This window comes from Babylonia areolata, chromosome 3 (assembly GCF_041734735.1).
Source record: "Babylonia areolata isolate BAREFJ2019XMU chromosome 3, ASM4173473v1, whole genome shotgun sequence".
In the NCBI taxonomy this organism is placed as follows: Eukaryota; Metazoa; Mollusca; class Gastropoda; order Neogastropoda; family Buccinidae; genus Babylonia; species Babylonia areolata.
The window spans coordinates 36,624,387-36,636,906 of record NC_134878.1 but is presented as its reverse complement, the minus strand read 5'-3'; positions in this window follow the sequence as shown (position 1 = coordinate 36,636,906).

The following is a 12,520-nucleotide window of genomic DNA, read 5'->3' as shown; positions in this document are numbered from 1 at the left end:
TTGGTTCGGGGCTTTTTACCCAGCTGGTTGGCACCTTCATGTGAGGATCGCTTTTCCTCCTGGTGGCCATGCTTCTATGTTCTGTGTGCTCCAGCTCAGAGGGAGTGCCCTGCTGGACGTGTCTTGTCTTTGTTTTGGTTTTTTATTTCCAGCGTCAGGGTAGTGGTACCCGGTTGGCAGGTGAGTTCACTGTTGCATTGTTGAACTTATCTGTTGTAGTTTGTACTTGTCAGTTGGCTGTTATAAGTGCTGTTTCTTTGTTCATTTGTCCTGTTCTGTTAAGATGCGAGATATTCGATTTTTGTTTATTGGGATTTGAGGGTTAATGCTAAAAACGTCAGGCTTGTATTGTTTCCCTCTGTTGTGATATTTTAAACATAACTTTTAAAAATAATGGTTACTGGGATTTATTAAGTACGCTTAAAGTATTTCTGCCACTAACGTTTCCTTGTGAACCCCTTTACTATTATTGTAAGAATGTTTCTATTTTCGTTATGTTCACAAGGTAGAATTATCATTGATATGTTTTCTAAACTATCAGTTTCCCCCCCCAGTTTCAACGTCTTATGTACAATCTTTCAGAAAATGTGTTCACTAATTAATGTGAAGGATAGGGAGCTGTCAAACGGAATTTTATAGTGATATTTTATAATGCTGTTTGAGTTTTGTTAAATCTTTTGTTCATCACTTTGTCTTACACGTTTCATTGAGGGTGGGCAGGGGTAATCCTTCCAGAAGGATAATATAATTTATGCAGTTTGCAGCGTCCCACTTCCTGCACCATCTCTTCTTCAGCCTGTGTTGGCCAGGCGGCGTTGTTGCTCCTTCTGCTGCTGACTGCTGTCTTCAGTCCTGCTGCCCTCTTCTCATCACTGTCATCGTTTGTTCACTAGTTTCGTCGTTTTCTGTTTTCATCTGTCTTCAGTTTTCGCCGTTCAAGTCATCGTTTTTTCTTGTGTTGTGCAGTGCTTCAGTTTATCTATTCGTCAAACGTCCTTACGTCCTTAGTTCATTGTTAGCATTCTCCGGACTGACTGCTGCTGGACGGCCGTGTCTTAAAGCTCTGTGCTTTGTGGGGTTTTTGTGTGTGTGTGTGTTATTTATCCATTCTGTCAGCGTAGTTATCATTTCTTGCTAAGATTGTAGTTTTATTAGTCAAGTTCTGTGTGTGACTGAATAAATGTATGTAAACCCTGAATTATTTTAGTCTGTGTTTGTGTTGTCTGGGTGTTAGTGCTGGGCTGGGTGGGGGTTTCTAGTCCGCTCTCTTATAGAGCGTGACAATGGTGGAGATGCGGGGTACCAGATTCTAGGGAATGTAATGCGGGTTGGGGGGTAGGGTGTGATCGTCTTGTTCGTCTACGTTTTATGTTGCAGGCATTTCGTTTTGGTTAGCTTTTGTGGAGGTGATTAAGGTTGTTAGATAGGTTCTTACTGTTGGACGGTTGTGAGTGAAGTGGGGACCTGGAGTTAGTGACTTAGAGACTTAATCTTAATTCAAGTTTTGTGTAGTTGCTGCACATTGTGATAAGAAAACATGCCCGTAACACGAAAAACTACTGCGGCCTCTACTCCTAGTTCGGGGTCACGGGGGGTCAGGGCAGAAGGTGGTACACCTTCTCTGAGTGCTGAAAAAAAGACTGAATTGTCCGGATGGATTCAGGGCCACCTGAAGGAGGCTAATCCTGAGGGGGCTTTCGATGAAGGCTTGAAGAGTGAGTCTGAGTCCATACCTTCTTAGGACATGTACTCAAAGTTCAGGGTGTTGGGCACTGACTTAGGTTTGTCTGGAGAGGCGTTGGCCCGGTTTGTGGTTGATGCAGTAGCCAGGGAGGAAGAGCGTCAGGCTAGGGAGGAAGAGAGAAAGTACAGGCAATGGAAGGATAGAAAAGAAGAAGAGTATAGGAAGAAAAAAGATGAGGAGGAAAGATTGTACAGGGAAATGAAGGACGAGGAAATGAAACAGTTAAGAGAGGAGGAAAGGCGTAGATTCGAGAGGAAAATGGAACTGCGCCAGGAAGAGCTAGAAGCTCACACGGCTCAGCAGTTTCCACTTGTACCGTATGATGGGGAAGACGATTTCGATAGCTTCCTTACACACTTTGAGAGAGTGGCAGGGTTAAATAAGTGGAAGCGTAGCTCCTGGGCAGCCCGCCTGGTGGCCCTTTTGCAGGGTCGGGCGAGAGATGCCTGCCTACGGTTACAACCAGAACAACTACACGATTATGACATCTTAAAAGCAGCTCTGCTTCATGAATTCTGCCTGGATGCAGATTCCTACCGCAAACGGTTCCGTTCAATGCGGAAATTAGCGGAAGAGACGTTTGATCAGTTTCTGGGCAGGCTGAAGGTTTGTTTCTCCCGGTGGTGTGTGGCCGCTGGACGGGATGAATCTGATGCAGAGGACATTAAAGATCTGGTCCTTCAGGAGCAGTTCTTGACCACACTCAATCCCGATCTCGTCACTGAAGTTCGGCGTGAGGAACCCAATAGAGTTGAGGACGTTGCCCATATCACTACTAAAATTGTCAATGCTCGGAGAGCAGGTCGCATGGCGGAAGCTGAATTTCGAGTTTCCAAGAAAGGTTGTAGGGTTTCCGACCGCAGTTTCAATCTGGGCGCGGAGAAAAAAGGACCTCCACATGGGTCAGGGGATTCAGCTCCAAACAACGTAAAGGGAAGAGACTCTACAAGAATACCTGCCTGCTTCAACTGCGGAAAGCCAGGTCACTTGGCCAAAGAGTGCCGGCAACCCAAGAGGGTCTCACTCATTGCTCATGTCTCACCTGTACAGGGTGTTAATGCAAAAACCCTGACGCTTTGCACGTCTTGTGCTTCTAAACAGTACTCGCCTCGCTGCGAGGTTTCTGTCAATGGCCACACAGTGCAAGCTTTACGCGACACGGGAGCCCAGTTGATTGTTGTAGCCAGGTGACTCGTAAGACCTGACTGTTTTACCGGGGCCACAGTTCGCGTGGTGTTGGCAGAGTCAAGGTGCTCCTCAGTTCTGCCCATCGCCAGGGTGGACTTTCAGTCCCCGTTCATACAGGGCGTTTTGGACGTGGCTGTCATGGAGTCTCCTGTTGAGGAAGTTCTCATTGGGAATTGTGCCTGGAGAGGGGACGGCTCTTCAATGGTCGTGCCCGTCTATGCTGATCCCAGCCTTGTGGGCGCCGTTCAAACAAGAGCCCAGGCTGCAGCAAATACCAAACCCTTGCCTCCCCTGCCCGTCAAGGATATTCAGATCCATGTGTCACGGGAAGACTTACAGCACCAGCAAAATGACGATCCTGATTTTCATCAGGCACGTGATAGGGCTGGTTCAGGCCTTTTACGGAAAACCCCTTCAGGCGAGGTCTCTTATTTTAAAAAGCATGGGGTGTTGATGCGGCAGTTTAAAGATCACAGAGGCCAGGCGACCCAGATCTGTGTACCGAGGCCTTTGCGTTCCACAGTGGTACGCCTGGGCCATGAGGCTCCAATGTCTGGTCATTTGGGGTTTAGGCGGACGCAACAGAGAATATTTCCTCATTTCTATTGGCCAGGTATGTGCGGGGACATCAAACGTTTCGTTCTTTCCTGCGACAGGTGCCAAAAATCTGTACCAAAAGGGCGGGTTCCCAGAGTGCCTTTACTTAAAATGCCTCTGACTGTACCCTTCAGCCGAGAGGAACTATCCCACGATCGAGAGAGAATGCTTGGCGCTCGTGTGGGGCATACAAAAGTTCGAGCCATACCTGTACGGCAAACCATTCGTCGTCCAGACCGATCATGCCCCTCTGCAATACCTGGATAGAGCAAAAACGGTCAGCGGCAGACTGACACGGTGGGCGCTGCAGCTCCAGCCTTTCTCCTTCACAGTGCAAGTTATCCCTGGAAGAGAAAATGTTGGAGCCGACTATCTCAGTCGTCTGCCGGAGCAAGAATCGGGATTTCCCGAAAAGTGATTTCGGCAGTGTTCGTCAAGGAAGAGTATGCGCAGTCCCATTTGACTTCTGCACGTACCTGTATATTCTACTCTTAAAGTTAAGAGAGCTTTTGTATAAATTTCTCTTCTCTTGTTTCGGTCTGGACAAACTGTTTTTGTTTTGGTGACTGTCCTTGACCACTAATAGACGTCCGAGAATGCGGATGGGCAGGGCGAGAGTTGTCACGTGTGTCTGTCTGTCCGTCAGTCGTTGTGACGGTGTGTTTAAGTTCCAAACGTGAAGTTTGAACTTGAATGGGGGGTATTGTCACAACTTGTGACGACAGTTAGGGCGTGTGGCCCGTCTTCGTTTTCCTCCACCCTCTTCTTTCACTTTCCCTCCTTCTCCCATCCTTCAGTTCGGGTAGAAGTCTCGAATTGCGCACGAACCACGTGCATGCATATTACTCGCTCACCTGAGCGAATATGAAATATTGTTGGGCAGCAACAATATTCGAGGCTTTTGCAGCCCGACTGCCGTAGTGTACGGGTCGTTCCTGTTGTTGGTGGGGTAGCTACCCCGACATCTAGGCACCATACGAAGTGAGGACCGGCTGTTCTCCATGGGAGCCACTTCTGTGTTTCTTCGTCTGTCTTCGTCGTCGTCGTGTCTTTGTGGTGGTCGTTAGTGTACGCCACCTGTGGCAGGTAAGAAGCCACTTGTCTATTTAGCTTGGTTGTGCTTCTGTCAGGGATGTAGGTGTGTAAAGATGTTCGACAAGAAAGAAAGCTGTACGTTAGGTTTTGACACAATCTATTTCGTTAATCACTCGTGTGCTACCACCGAGTGAATATGTACTTTTTCTTGTGTCGGCTAATATTTTTGCCAATTTTATGGTTATTGAGTTTTAAAATGATACGATTTTACCTTAGTTCACTGTTGGGTAAAATTGGGCGTTGGCTCTGTATGATAGGTGTAGAGAGTGCGAGTGCCGTATATTACTCCTATAATTCGTCTTGTCAATGGAATTATATTCCAGGTTTTCATTTTGAATGTGCTGTACATTTGTTTTTTTGTTAATTATATCGTTAGAATTAGTATTGCTCAGTACGGGGGGAACATTCCGTAATGTTCCAGCTCTCGCTGTGTGCTGTGTGTCCCGGGCCTTTCGTCTGGTGACCCAGATCTTCGCCCCTTCCTGCCCTGTGACTGGTGTCCTGGGTGTTCGTCCCCTCCTGCCCTGTGACTGCTGTCCTGGGTGTTCGTCCCTTCCTGCCCTGTGACTGGTGTCCTGGGTGTTCGTCCCCTCCTGCCCTGTGACTGCTGTCCTGGGTGTTCGTCCCCTCCTGCCCTGTGACTGCTGTCCTGGGTCTTCGCCCCCTCCTGCCCTGTGACTGCTGTCCTGGGTCTTCGCCCCTTTCTGCCCTGTGACTGGTGTCCTGGGTGTTCGTCCCCTCCTGCCCTGTGACTGCTGTCCTGGGTCTTCGCCCCTTCCTGCCCTGTGACTGGTGTCCTGTGTTCCGGGCCTTTTGACTTGCAGCCTGGTCCATTGCTCGGCATTGTATGCCGAGTCCTGGCACCTAGGCCTTTTGACCGGGGGCTTGTGCCTTGGGTCGAACCCGCCGATGTTTGTCTGGGGTGGAAAGGAACTAGTGTAGATCGGGTGGAATGTAATCTTAGTGGACAGGGTAGATAGGAAGCAGTGTAGAGGGGTGGAAACGGAAGTATAGAGGGTGTTGGGAAGGGAGAGTGTAGAGGGAGTAGAAAGGAGGGAGTGCAGAGTCGGTGGAAAGGGAAGTGTAGAAAGGAAGGAGTGTAGAGGAAGTTGTAGAGGGCGTAGAAAGGAAGGAGTGTTGAGCGGGGTAGAAAGGAAGGAGTGTAGAGTGGGTGGAAAGGGAAGTGTAGACGGTTTTGGCAGGAAGGAGTGTAGAGGGAGTAGTAAGGAAGGAGTGTAGAGGAGGAGGAAAGGGACGTGTAGAGGAGTTCAAAAGTAAGGACTGTAGAAGGGGTGGAAAGGAAGGAGTGTAGATCGGGTGGAAAGGAAGGATAGTGGAGTGGGTAGAAAGGAAGCATTGTAGAGGTGTTGAAAAGGGGAGTGTAGAAGGTTTTGGCAAGAAGGAGTGTAGAGGGAGTAGAAAGGAAGGACGTTAGAGGCGGTGGAAAGGGACGTGTAGAGGATGTCGAAAGGAATGCTTGCAGAAGGGGTTGAAAGGAATGAGTGAAGATGGGGTGGAAAGGAAGGATAGTGGAGAGGGTAGAAAGGAAGCAGTGTAAGGGGGAATGAAAAGGGAAGTATAGATGGTGTTGGCAGGAAGGAATGTAGAGGGAGTAGAAAGGAAGGAGTGAAGAGGTGGTGGAAAAGGAAGTGTAGAGGAGGACAAAAGGAAGGACTGTCGAAGTGGTCGAAAGGAATGAGTGTAGATGGGGTGGAAAAGAAGGATAATGGAGTGGGTAGAAAAGAAGAATTGCAGAGGGGGTGGAAAGGGAAGTGTAGAGGGTGTTGGCAGGAAGGAGTGTAGAGGGAGTAGAAAGGAAGGTGTGTAGAGGAAGTGGAAAGAAACGTGTAGAGGAGGTCAAAAGGAAGTCTTGTAGAAGGGGTGGAAAGTAACATGTGTAGATCGGGTGGAATGAAATGTTAGTGGACAGGGTAGAAAGGAACCAGTGGAGAGGGGTGTAAACGGCAGTGTAGAGGTTGTGGACAGGAAGGAGTGCAGAGGGAGTAGAATGGAAGGATTGTAGAGGAGGTTTAAAGGGAGTTGTAGAGGGTTTAGAAAGGAAGGACTGTTGAGCGGGTCCAAAGGAAGGAGTGTAGAGGGCGTGGAAGGGGAAGTGTAGAGGGTGTTGGCAGGAAGGAGTGTAGAGGGAGTAGAAAGGAAGGAGTGTAGAGGTGGTGGAAAGGAAGGATAGTGGAGAGGGTAGAAAGGAAAGAGTATAGGTGGGGGAAAAGGGAAGTGTAGAGGGTGTTGAGAGTAATGAGTGTAGAGGGAGTCGAAAGGAAGGACGTGTAGAGGAGTTGAAAAGGAAGGACTGTTGAAGAGGTGGAAAGGAATGAGTATAGATGGGGTGGAATCGAAGGATCGTGGACTGGGTAGAAAGCCAGCAGTGTAGAGGGGTGGAAACGAAAATGTAGAGGGTTTTGACAAGAACGAGTGTAGATGGAGTAGAAAGGAAGGATTATAGAGGAGGTGGAAAGGGAGTTGTACAGGGGGTAGAAAGGAAGAACTGTTGAGTGGGTAGAAAGGAAGGAGTGTGGAGGGAGTAGAAAGGAAGGACTAGAGGATGTGGAAAGGGACGTGTAGAGGAGAAGAAGGGACAGAAAGGTATGAGTGTAGATGGGGTGGAAAAGAATGATAGTGGAGAGGGTAGAAAGGAAGCAGTATAGGGGGGGGGGGGGGTGAAAAGGGAAGTGTAGAGGGTGTTGGCAGAAAGTAGAGTAGAGTGAGTAGAAAGGAAGGATTGTAGAGGAGGTGGAAAAGTAGTTGTAGATGGGGTACAAAGTAAGGACTGTTGATTGGCAAGAAAGGAAGGAGTGTAGAGTGAGTAGAAAAGAAGGAGTGTAGAAGTGGTGGATGGAAGTGTAGAGGAGGTCAAAAGGAGGGAATGTAGAAGGGGTGGAAAGGAAGGATAGTGGAGAGGGTAGAAAGGAAACGGTGTAGAGGGGGTGGAACGAGAAGTGTAGAGGGAGTTGGCAGGAAAGAGTATAGAGGGAGTATAAAGGAAGGAGTGTAGAGGACGTGGAAAGGGAAGTGTAGAGGAGTTCAAAAGGAAGGACTGTAGAAGGGGTGGAAAGTAAGGAGTGTAAATGGGGTGGAAATGATAGACAGTAGAGAGGGTAGAAAGGAAGTAGTGTAGGAGGGTTAAAAGGGAAGTGTAGAGGGTGATGGCAGGAAGGAGTGTAGAGGGAGTAGAAAGGAAGGAGTGTAGAGGAGGAGGAAAGGGAGTTGTAGAGGGGGTACAAAGGAAGGATTGTCGATCGGGAAGTGTAGAGGGTATGGGTAAGAAGGAATGTAGAGAGTGTTTGTAGGAAGGGGTGTAGAGGGAGTAGAAAAGAAAGAGTGTAGAGGTGTTTGAAAGGGAAGTGTAGAGGGGGTCAAAAGGAAGGAAGGTAGAAGGGGTGGAAACGAAGGAGTGTAGATGGGGTGGAAAGGAAGGATAGTGGAGAGGGTAGAAAGGAAGTATTGTAGAGGGGGCGAAAAGGGAGTTGTAGAAGGGGTAGAAATTAAGGACTGTTCAGCAGGTAGAATGGAAGGAGTATAGAGGGGGTGGAAAGGGGAGTGTAGAGGGTATTGGCAGGAAGGAGTGTAGAGGGAGTAGAAAGGAAGGAGTGTAGAGGTTGTGGAAAGGGAAGTGTAGAGCAGGTCAAAAGGTAAGACTGTAGAAGGGGTGGAAAGGAAGGTGTGTAGATGGGGTGGAAAGGAAGGATAGTGGAGAGGGTAGAAAGGAAGGAGTGAAAAGGAGGTGAAAACGGATGTGTAGAAGGTTTTGACAGGAAGGAGTGTAGAGGGAGTAGAATGGAACGAGTGTAGTGGAGGTAGAGTAGGTGGAAAGTGACGTGTAGAGGAGGTCAAAAGGAAGGATTGTTGAAGGGGTGTAAAGGAACGAGTGTATATAGGGTGGAAAGGAAGGATAGTACAGAGGGTAAAAAGTAAACAGTGGAGAGGAGGTGGAAAGGGAAATGTAGAGGGTGATGGCAGGAAGGAGTGTAGAGGGAGTAGAAAGGAAGGAGTGTAGAGTTAGTGGAAAGGGAAGTCTGGAGGAGGTCAAAAGGAAGGAGTGTAGAAGGGGTGGAAAGGAACGTTACTGGAGAGGGTAGAGATTAAGCAGTGAAGAGGGGGTGGAATGGGAAGTGTAGAGGGTGTTGGCAGGAAAAAATGTAGACGGAATAGAAAGGAAAGTGTGTAGAGGAGGTGGAAAGGAATTGTAGAGGGAGTAGAAAGGAAGGACTGTTGAGCAGGTAGAAATGAAGGAGTGTAGAGGGTATGGAAAGAGTAGTGTGGAGGGTGTTTTCAGGAAGGAGTGTAGAGGGAGTAGAAAGGAAGGAGTGTAGAGGTGCTGGAAAGGGAAGTGTAGAGGAGGTCAAAAGGAAGGACTGTAGAAGATGTTTAAAGGAAGGAGTGTAGATGGGGTGGAAAGGAAGGATAGTGGACAGGGTAGAAAGGAGACAATGTAGAGGGAGTGAAAAGGGAAGTGTATAGGGTGTTGGGAGGAAGGAGTGTAGAGGAGGTGGAAAGGTAGTTTTAGAGGGTGTAGAAAGGATGGACTGTCGATCGGGTAGAAAGGAAGGCGTGTAGAGAGGGTGGAAAGGAATGAGTGTAGATGGGTTGGATTGGAAGGAAGGTGGACAGGGTAGAAAGGAGGCAGTGTAGAGGGGTGGAACGGGAAGTGTAGAGGGTGTTTCCAGGAAGGAGTTTACAGGGAGGAGAAAGGAAGGAGTGTGGAGGTGGTGGAAAGGGAAGTGTAGAGGAGGTCAAAGTTAAGGACTGTAGATGGTGTGGAAAGGAAGGAGTGTAGATGGGGTGGAAAGGAAGGATAGTGGAGAGGGTAGAAAGGAAACAGTGTAGAGGGGGTGGAAACGAAAGTGGATTGGGTGTTGGCAGAAAGGAGTGTAGAGGGAGTGTAGGGGAGGTGGAAAAGGAGTTGTAGAAGGGGTAGAAAGGATGGACTGTTGAACGGGTAGAAAGGAAGGCATATAGACGGGGTGGAAAGGGAAGTGTAGAGGGTGTTGGCAGGGAGTGTAGAGGGAGTAGAAAGGAAGGAATGTGGAAATGCTGGAAAGGGAAGTGTACAGAATGTCAAAAGGAAGGACTGTAGAAGGCGTGAAAAGGAAGGAGTGTAGATGGGGTGGAATGGAAGGATAGTGGACAGGATAGAAAGGAAGCAGTGTAGATGTGTCGGAATGGAAGTGTAGAGGGTGTTGGCAGAAATGAGCCTACAGGGAGTAGAAAGGGAGGAGTGTAGAGGAGGTGGAAAGGGAATTCTAGGGGTGGGTGGGTAGAAAGGGATTGTAGAGTGGGTAGAAAGGAAGGAGTGTAGAGGGGGCAGAATGGGAAGTGTAGAGCGTGTTGGCAGGAAGGAGTGTAGAGGGAGTAGAAAGGAAGGAGTGTAGAGGTGGTGAAAAGGGAAGTGTAGAGGAGGACAAAAGGAAGAACTGTAGAAGGGGTGGAAAGAAGGTAGTGTAGATGGGGTGGAAAGGAAGGATAGTGCAAAGTGTAGAATGGAAACAGTGTAGAGGGGGTTGAAAGGGAATTGTTGAGGGTGTTGGCAGGAAGGAGTAGAAAGGAAGGAGTGTAGAGGAGGTGGAAAGGGAGTTGTAGAGACGGTAGAAAGGAAGCACTGTCGAACGGGTTGAAAGGAAGGCGTGTAGACTGGGAGGAAAGGGAAGTGTAGAGGGTGTTGGCAGAAAGAGTGTAGAAGGAGTTGAAAGGAAGGAGTGTAGAGGTGGTGGAAAGGGAAGTGTAGAGGAGGTCAAAAGCAAGGTCTCGAGACGGGGTGAAAAGGAAGGAGTGTAGATGGGTTGGAAAGGAAGGATAGTGGAGAGGGTAGAAAGGAAACAGTGTAGAGGGGGTGAAAAGGGAAGTGTTGAAGGTGTTCAAAGCAAGGAGTGTAGAGGGACTAAAAAGGAAGGAGTGTAGAGGAGGTGAAAATGGTGTTGTAGAAGGGGTAGAAAGGAAGGACTGTCGATCTGGTAGAAAGGAAGGCGTGTAGAGTGGGTGGAAAAGGAAGTGTAGATGGTGTTGCCAGGAAGGAGTGTAGAGGGAGTAGAAAGGAAGGAGTGTAGAGAGGTGGAAAATGACGTGTAGAGGCGGTCAAAAGGAAGGTTTGTTGAAGAGGTGTAAAGGAAGGAGTGTAGATGGGATGGAAAGGAAGGCTAGTGCAGAGGGTAGAAAGGAAGCAGTGGAAAGGGAAATGGAAAGGGGTGGAAAGGGAAATGTAGAGGGTGATGGTAGGAAGGATTGTAGAGGGAGTAGAAAGAAAGGAGTGTAGAGGAGGTCAAAAGGAAGGACTGTAGAAGGGATGGAAAGGAAGGAGTGTACGTGAGGTGGAAAGGAAGGATTGTGGAGTACGTAGAAAGGAAGCATTGTAGAGGAGGTGAAAAGGGAAGTGTAGAAGGTGTTGGCAAGAAAGAGTGTAGAGGGCGTAGAAAGGAAGGAGTGTAGTGGAGGTGGAAAGGGAAGTGTAGAGCAGCTCAAAAGGAAGGACTGTAGGAGGTGTGCAAAGTATGGAGTGTAGAAAGGAACGAGCGTAGATGAGGTGGAAAGGGATGTGTAGATGAAGTCAAAAGGAAGTCTTGTATAAGGGGTGGAAAGGAACGAGTGTAGATCGGGTGGAATGGAATGTTAGTGGACAGAGGAGAAAGGAAGCAGTGCAGAGGGGTGGAAAAGGAAGTGTAGAGGGTGTTGGCAGGAAAGAGTGTAGAGGAAGTGCAAAGGAAGGAGTGTAGAGGAGGTGGAAAGGGAGATGTAGCGGGGGTAGAAAGGAAGGACTGTTGAGCGAGTACAAAGGAAGGAGTGTAGAAAGGGTGAAAAGGAAGGTTAGTGGTGAGGGTGTGGAAAGGGAAGAAGAGAGGGTGTTGGCAGGAAGGAGTGTTGAGGGAGTAGAAAGGAAGGAGTGTAGAGAGGGTGGAAAGGGAGTTGTAGACGGGGTACAAACGGTGGACAGGGCGTGTAGAGGGTGTGGAAAGGGAAATTTAGAGGGTGTTGGAAGGAAGGATTGTAAAGGAAGAAGTGGAGAGGAGGAGGAATGGGAGATGTAGAGGAGTTCATAGGGAAGGACTGTAGAAGGGGTGGAAAGGAAGGAGTGTAGATGGCGTGGAAAGGAAGGATAGTGGAGAGGGTAGAAAGGAAGCAGTGTAGGGGGGTGAAAAGGGAAGTGTAGAGGGTGTTGGCAGGAAGGAGTGTATAGGGAGTAGAAAGGAAGGAGTGTAGAGGAGGAAGAATGGGACGTGTAGAGGAGTTCAAAAGGAAGGTCTGTAAAGGGGTGAAAAGGAAGGAGTGTAGATGGCGTGGAAAGGCAGCATAGTTGAGAGGGTAGAAAGGAAGGTGTGTAGAGGGTGTGGAAAGGGAAGTGTAGCGGGTGTTGGCAGGAAGGAGTATAGAGGGAGTAGAAAGGGAGAATTGTGGAGGAGGTGGAAAGGGACGTTTAGAGGAGTTGAAAAGGAAGGAGTGTAGAAGGGGTGGAAAGGAAGCAGTGTAGATGGGATGGAAAGGAAGGATAGTGCAGAGGGTAGAAATGAAGAAGTGTAGAGGAGGTGGAAAGGGAGTTGTAGAGGGGGAAGAAAGCAAGGACTGTTGCGCGGGTAGAAAGGAAGGAGTGTAGAGGGGTGGAAGTGGAAGTGTAGACGGTGTTGGCAGGAAGGAGTGTAGAGCGAGTAGAAAGGAAGGAGTGTAGAGGGGGAGGAAAGGGACGTGTAGAGGTGTTCAAAAGGATGGACTGCAGAAGGGGCAGAAAGGAATGAGTGTAGATGGGGTGGAATCGAGGGATCGTGGACTGGGTGGAAAGGAAACAGTGTAGAGGGGTGGAAACGAAAGTGTAGAGGGTGTTCGCAGGAAGGAGTGTAGAGGGTGTAGAAAGGAAGGATTGTAGAGGAGGTGGAAAGGGTTTCTAGAGGGGTT